Source organism: Zea mays, chromosome 1, assembly GCF_902167145.1.
Source record: "Zea mays cultivar B73 chromosome 1, Zm-B73-REFERENCE-NAM-5.0, whole genome shotgun sequence".
NCBI lineage: Eukaryota > Viridiplantae > Streptophyta > Magnoliopsida > Poales > Poaceae > Zea > Zea mays.
The window spans coordinates 202,346,352-202,353,634 of NC_050096.1; positions in this window are offsets into that span (position 1 = coordinate 202,346,352).

A 7,283-nucleotide genomic window follows, 5' to 3' on the forward strand; every position below is an offset into this window, starting at 1 on the left:
CTCTTGTTGAGGCAGTCGCGGGCGTTGCAGTACATTCCTGCCATTCTTGCGTCTTCGAACAAGGGGTGGCAGCGCCGGTGGTTCTATCTCCGGAATGACGGTGAGTTGCTCCCACCGTTTTCCCAGCGAGTAGTTACGGCTGCCACCGACGCCTGGCGCCACGGGACCCCGCACGAGAGGCAGAAGAATCTCGAACCCCTTCTCCAGGCCCTGAAGGAGGTTGCGGGAGGGGGGACTTACCGCTGCGGGAGTGATCGCCGCTATCCACCGTCGGAGGGTGCTTCCTTTGGCGGAGCGGCGGCTGCCGCTCTGGGAGATGACCCCGGAAGCTGACTGGGAGGGCTCACGAATGTCCCCTGATCCTCTCCCCTTCAACGCCCTCCAATGGCGGGTGTCGGCCGCGATGGGGAAGCCGGACCCCCACGCATACTCCCAGCTTCGGATGCGCCCCGACCAGGGGTGCGTGACTTTGGTGAGTGTTCGCTCCTTCCTTCTTCGTATATCTGGTTGCTCCGGGTCCTTATGATCGGGTCCCTTTCTCCCCTCCTTTTAGGATGTGGGGTGGCACAAACCCTCCCGGCCACGGGTCCCGGAGGACGCGGTGGACCGTGCAGCGCGGCGGGTCGCCGCGGAGGAGAAGAAGAAAAAGAAAGACGCGGAGAAGGCCCGGGCCCGCGAGCGGAGGCGGGCTCGGGACGCCTTGGAGAAGCGCCGTCGCCAGCAGGAGAGGGACGGACTCCCGAGGGAGCCGTCGCCGGAGACGCCCGACGACGATGACGACGATGATGATGATGATGATGATGACATGGCCGCCCGTCTCGGCCTCAGCCCCGGCCTGGGGTGTGGCCAGGAGCCGTCGAGCCAGCCCCCGAGCAGGCCGACTCCGTCAGCCCCCGAAGTCGGGGCGTCGGGCTCCCGACCCGAGGCACGGGGGCGAACCGAGAGGTCACCTGACCCCTCAGCCGGAGGAGCTGAGGCAGTTCCGGAGGCCCAGGCCAAGGCGTCTGTTCCCCAGGGGCCGCCGCTCGTGTCGGTGGCGCATGGGGGTGACCCTCAGGTCGTCGCGGCCGTGCCCGGGGAATCTGCCTCCCAGGCGCCCCAAGCAAGGGTGGAGCCGAAAGCGCCGGCGAAGCGGACCTCGGCGGCTGTTTCGGGAGCCGGGATCCAAGAAGGCTCCCCCCAGGCGCGGTGGATCATGGCCCGGAGTGGGTGAGTACCTCGGAACGTCTTCGTCTTGGCTTCCCATTCGCACGTCTCGGTTGTGATCCCCCCTTTTTTTTATCCAGCAAGCGAAGTCATGGCCAGACCGACCTGGCACCCCGGAAGGCCCTCAAGACGGCGCCGAACTGTGTGGCCAGCGCCATTCAGCCGACCCTCTCGCGGGGTACTCCGCCATCGGGGGCTCGGGTGTCGCCAATCTCGGAGGAGCGGGCTCCCGAGGTCGGCTCTTCAGCCGAGGCGGCGATCGTGGTTGAGGAGGCGGCTGACGCCCTCGCGGCCCTGAGTTCGCCTGTCGTGCCGGTCATGCCGGCGCCTGCCACCGCCGAGGTTGCCGCCGTCCCTGTCGAAGGGCGTCCAGTCGCCGCCAGCGCCGGGATGGCTGATGCGTCGGCGCCCAAGACCTCAGAAGAGGTGGGCGCGGTCGCGCAATCCGTCCAGCCGGGTGACAGCCTCATCGCTGTGCGGCGGAGCCCCGAGGCCCGGCGCCCGTTGCTCCGATTCCGGACCCGCGAGGCCTCGGACCCCGTCTTCGTTCTCGATGATGAGCAGGAGGACCAGTCCTGGGGTGAGCTCCGCGAGCGCACAGAGGCAACGGTGGGGTCGCTCTGGTCGTCGCTGGAGGTTTTCTGCAGAGACGTCCCCAAAATCCTCCAGGTAGCGGTTTCGGGCATACCTTTTTTTTTCTTCTGTGAGCGAGATACTCGTTGTGACGCCCTGTTTCCTTTCCCCAGGATCTGACGGACCGGAGCGCCGCCAAGTCGTCGTTCATCCGCCGTGAGGTTGATGTCTGGGGCTCGCTGCGATCCCTGAGGTCTTCGCTCGCTGGGGCTACCACGCGCCTTTCTCAGCAGGATGCCAAGGTGGCGGATCTCCAGCTGCTCTGCGCCGACCTGAGAGCCGAGGCGGCAGCAGCGCGTGCGGAGGCGCAACGGCAGCGATTGGAGCTCATCCAGGTCGTCGAGGAACGGGACCGATTTCGGGGCCGAGCTGCCGAGGCCGAAAGCCGAGCCGAGACCCTTGCGGCTGACTTAGCCGCGGCCCAGGTCGCGGCCTCGGAGCACCGTGCCCGAGCCGGAGGTACGTCTTGGTCCTCCCTGGTTCTTTTTCTTGTCCGTTTCCCTTGCTTGTGCTTGAGGTATTTCTGCTGGTTGCTTGCAGAGCTTGAGTCCGCCCTTGACGAGTCCGCCAAGGCGCTTGCTGAGGCGCTTGCCGGAGCCGCCGAGCAGAGGGAGGCGGACCTCGCGGCCATGTCCGAGGCCGTCTCGGACTTTTATCGTGTCCTCGGCTCTGGCGACGTCCCTTTAGGAAGCTCCCCTCAGAGCCGTCTTCGAGCCTTGGGTGGTCACGCCCGCGGCAGAGTCCGTGAAGCGCTACACCACGGCGTCAGGCGGGCCTTCGCCGTGCTCGCTTCCCACTATGTTGTGGACCTGGAGCGGGTTAGTGAGGGGTACTGTCTTCCCGACGAAGACGATGCTGCTCTAGCGGAGGTCCAGCGGCTTGACGCGGTCGCCGCGGGTCCGAGCGCGGTGCTGGCGACCACCTTTGAGGCGGAGGTCCTTCCCCCTGCGACGTCACCGGAGGCCGAGATGGACCCCACCGACGGCGGGGATGGAGCTGAGGGTGCGACTCCTTCCCAAGGCGGCGCCTAATTCTCGTTTGAACAGTTTCTTGTTAAATGTGCGTCTCACCGCGGCCGCTGAGGCCTGAACACTTTGTCTTTCTTGCATGGAGTCGTACTCTCCTTTCTTTCCATCTGCATGTTCGTCCTGGCTCGTCAATAATAGGGTGGCTTCTCGAGTTGGGCCATTCTTCGTGGCAGGTGATGAGTGAGGTATCCCTAACCCGGAGGCACGGGAGTTCCTCGGCTCAGTCGGCCTTGCCATTTTCATGTACCCGCGTTCGCTCCTCGAGACCCTGCTTCTGACATAGCCGGGAGAACGTAGCTGGGAGAACGCAAGAGGCCCCTTTTTTGATTTAAAAAGATCTTGACGCAGAGGGGTTCCCCCTTTTTAGCCCCCGAGGGAGGGTCGGGCTCCGCCAAGGCGAGGCCGACCCTTCCTTGATGACCGAGGCGCAGAGGCTGCCCGACGGATCAGGCCCCGGCCCGGATATCCAGCGAGTGTTTGGCGACATCCCTCGGTATGCCGGGCATGTCCGAGGGACTCCGCGCAAAGACGTTGGCGTTCGCGCGGAGAAAGTCGACGAGCACTGCTTCCTATTTGGGGTCGGGCCCGGAATCGATCCGGACCTGCTTGGTGGTGTCGCCGCTGGGGTCAAGAGGGACGGCCTTAACCGTCTCCGCTGGCCCGAATTCGCCGGCGTGGCGCTTCACGTCTGGCACCTCCTCGGAGAGGTTCTCCAAGTCGGCGATGAGGGCCTCGGACTCGGCGTACTCCACGCACTCCACGTCGCATTCGAACGCGTGTTTGTACGTGGGGCCGACGGTGATGACCCCGTTGGGGCCCGACATCTTGAGCTTCAGGTAGGTGTAGTTGGGGACGGCCATGAACTTCGCGTAGCATGGCCTCCCTAGTACGGCGTGGTAGGTTCCTCGGAACCCGACCACCTCGAACGTCAGGGTCTCCCTTCGGAAGTTGGAGGGCGTCCCGAAGCAGACGGGGAGGTCGAGTCGCCCGAGGGGCTGGACGCGCTTCCCAGGGATGATCCCGTGGAAGGGCGCAGCGCCTGCTCGGACGGAGGACAGATCGACGCGCAGGAGCTTAAGGGTCTCGGCGTAGATGATGTTGAGGCAGCTGCCCCCATCCATCAGGACCTTGGTGAGCCTGACATCGCCGACAACGGGGTCGACGACGAGTGGGTATTTCCCCGGGCTCGGCACATGGTCGGGGTGGTCGGCCTGGTCGAAGGTGATGGGCTTGTCGGACCAGTCTAGGTAGACTGGCGCCGCCACCTTCACCGAGCAGACCTCCCGGCGCTCTTGCTTGCGGTGCCGAGCTGAGGCATTCGCCGCATGCCCTCCATAGATCATGAAGCAGTCGCGGACCTCGGGGAACTCTCCTGCTGGGTGATCTTCATTCTTGTCGTCGTCGCGGGCCCTGCCACCCTCGGCGGGTGGCCCGGCCCTGTGGAAGTGACGCCGAAGCATAACGCACTCCTCGAGGGTGTGCTTGACGGGCCCCTGATGGTAGGGGCACGGCTCCTTGAGCATCTTGTCGAAGAGGTTCGCACCTCCGGGGGGCTTCCGAGGGTTCTTGTACTCGGCGGCGGCGACAAGGTCCGCGTCAGCGGCGTCGCGTTTCGATTGCGACTTCTTCTTGCCTTTCTTCTTGGCGCCGCGCGGAGCAGACGCCTCGGGAGCCTCTTCCGATGGGCGGCCCTGGGGCTGCTTGTCCTTTCGGAAGATAGCCTCAACCGCCTCCTGGCCAGAGGCGAACTTGGTGGCGATGTCCATCAGCTCGCTCGCCCTGGTGGGGGTCTTGCGACCCAGCTTGCTCACCAGGTCGCGGCATGTGGTGCCGGCGAGGAACGCGCGAGCAGTGTCGGAGAGGAACAGGGGGAGGTTACGGATGATGAGGTTGTCGTCGTCCGTGCCACCCAGTTGGCAGGCAAGGCGGTAGTCCGCGAGCCACAGTTCCGGTCTCGTTTCCCCCGAGTACTTTGTGATAGTAGTCGGAGGTCGGAACCGGGTCGGGAATGGCGCCCGTCGGATGGCCCGACTGAAGGCCTGCGGACCGGGTGGTTCGGGCGAGGGACTCCGATCCTCCCCGCTGTCGTAGTGCCCCCCACGCCTGGGGTGGTAGCCTCGGCGCACCCTTTCGTCGAGGTGGGCCCGACGGTCGCGCCGATGGTGCTCGTTGCCGAGGTGGCCCGGGGCCGCAGGCACGGTGTTGCGCGTGCGCCCGGTGTAGACCGAGGCTTCCCGCATGAATCGGGAAGTCGCGGCATGAGGTTCCGAGGGATATCCTTGCCTTCGGGAGGCAGTGCTCTCGGCCCGTCGGGCCGCAGCGCCTTCCAGGAGATTCTTGAGCTCTCCCTGGATTCGCCGACCCTCGGTGGTTGATGGCTCCGGCATCGCGCGGAGGAGCATCGCTGCGGCTGCCAGGTTCTGACCAACCCCGCTGGATGCGGGCGGCGGCCTGACCCTGGCATCGTTGGCGACGCGGTGTCGGAGACCTTGGGGCAGGTGACGTATTTCTCCGGCCAGGGGTTGGCCCGCCCATACCTGCCCGACGTCCCGACGGACCGGCTCAAGCGCTCCTGTTCCCTCGTTGAGCCTGGCCTGCGCCTCGCGGACTTGCTCGAGTTGTGGGTCGTAACCCCCCGCCGGAGCGGGGACCACAGCTAGCTCCCGTGGGATGTCGGCGCGAGGCACCGGCCTAGGAAGATCACCGTCCTCCGGCATGCCGAGATGGTTGCCTTCAGAGGGATCCCCTAGCTCAATGTGGAAACATTCGCGGCTTGGGCCGCAGCTCTCGTTGCCAAGGCTGCGACTTCCGTCGGAACAGTCGGATAGGCAGTAGTCACATGCGGTCATGAAGTCCCGCATGGCACTGGGGTTGCCAAGTCCGGAGAAATCCCAACAGATGCTGGGATCGTCATCTTCCTCGGACCCAGAGGGCCCGTAGGTTGAGACGTCCGTCAGCCGGTCCCAAGGTGACCGCATACGAAACCCCAGTGGGGTTGCACTCGCCTCAATGAGAGCGCCCGCCAAAACGAGGTCGTTTGGCGGGTTGAGGCCGAGTCTAAATGACGCAAGATGGGAGTTAGTCGGTACCTTTTGGTCGACGAGGAGCGACGTAGTCACATCGGGGACTGGTTGCACCGTCGTCTCAGGTACAAGGGCGACGTCCTGCAGGTTTTCCGCGAGCGCGCCGGCGTCGTCTTCTTGTTCGGGGTCAGCGTGTCGCGGGGGGGACGGCGCTTGCCTCCGTCTTGAACGCGAGGTCGACGTCCGGCGTGCCTTCCGTCGGGGCGTCGGGGGCGTCGATTCGCTCGACGGCCAACGAAGCGCGGCCTCCCGCCTGGCCTTGATGGCCCCGCCTCCTCCTCCGTTGGCGGGGGAGAGGGCGGTGCGAGCCCGAATGTTGCTCTTCCACCACGCGGGGAAGATGTCGTCGATTCCGCCGCCGGCGGGCGGGTTGTCGGCCGCCATTGTCGTCGTCGCGCGGCGGTGGAAGAAGTATCATGTCGTAGCTGCCATCGAAGGACATGAACTCAAGAGTCCCGAAACGAAGCACCGTCCCGGGCCGGAGATGTTGCTGGAGACTGCCCATCTGGAGCTTGACGGGGAGCTGTTCATCAGCACGCAGCAGAATCCCCTACCTGGCGCGCCAACTGTCGGCGTTTCGAGACAGGGGGGGTCCCTAAGCCGACGAGTGAGTGTGCTGCGTGCCCCAGCCCAGATGGGTCGAGCGCGTGGGCGAGCGCGAAGGGGGGAGAGGCGAGGTGGCCGGAGTCGAGCGTGAGAGAGGTGGAAGTCCCGCGGCCTTCGTGTTTGTCCCGCGCCCAGGTCAGGTGCGCTTGCAGTAAGGGGGTTACAAGCGTCCACGCGGGTGAGGGAAGCGAGCGGCCCCAAGAGAGCGCCTGTCTCGTCCTCGGTCCTGCGCGGCCAACCTTCTCTAAGAAGGCCCTGGTCCTCCCTTTTATAGTCGTAAGGAGAGGATCCAGGTGTACAATGGGGGGTGTAGCAGAGTGCTACGTGTCTAGCGGAGAGAGAGCTAGTGCCCTAGGTACATGCCAATGTGGCAGCCGGAGAGATCTTGGCACCTTGCTGGCGTGATGTCGTGGCTGTCGGAGGTGCGACGGAGCCTGGCGGAGGGACAGCTGTTGGAGCGGTCAAGTCCCTGCTGACGTCGTCCTGCTTCCGTAAGAGAGCTGGGGGCCGCCGTCGTCACAGAGCTGGTGGAGCGCCATCATTGCCCATCCGGCGGAGCTGGCCGGATGGGATGCCGGTCTTGTTCTCCGTGACCCGAGTCGATTCGGGGTAGGATGATGATGGCGCCCCCTGTTGACGTGGCGGGTCTGTGCCCTAGGCAGGGTGACGTGGGGGCTCCTCCGAAGCCGAGGTTGAGTCTGTCTTCTGTTGCCGAGGCCGAGCCCGA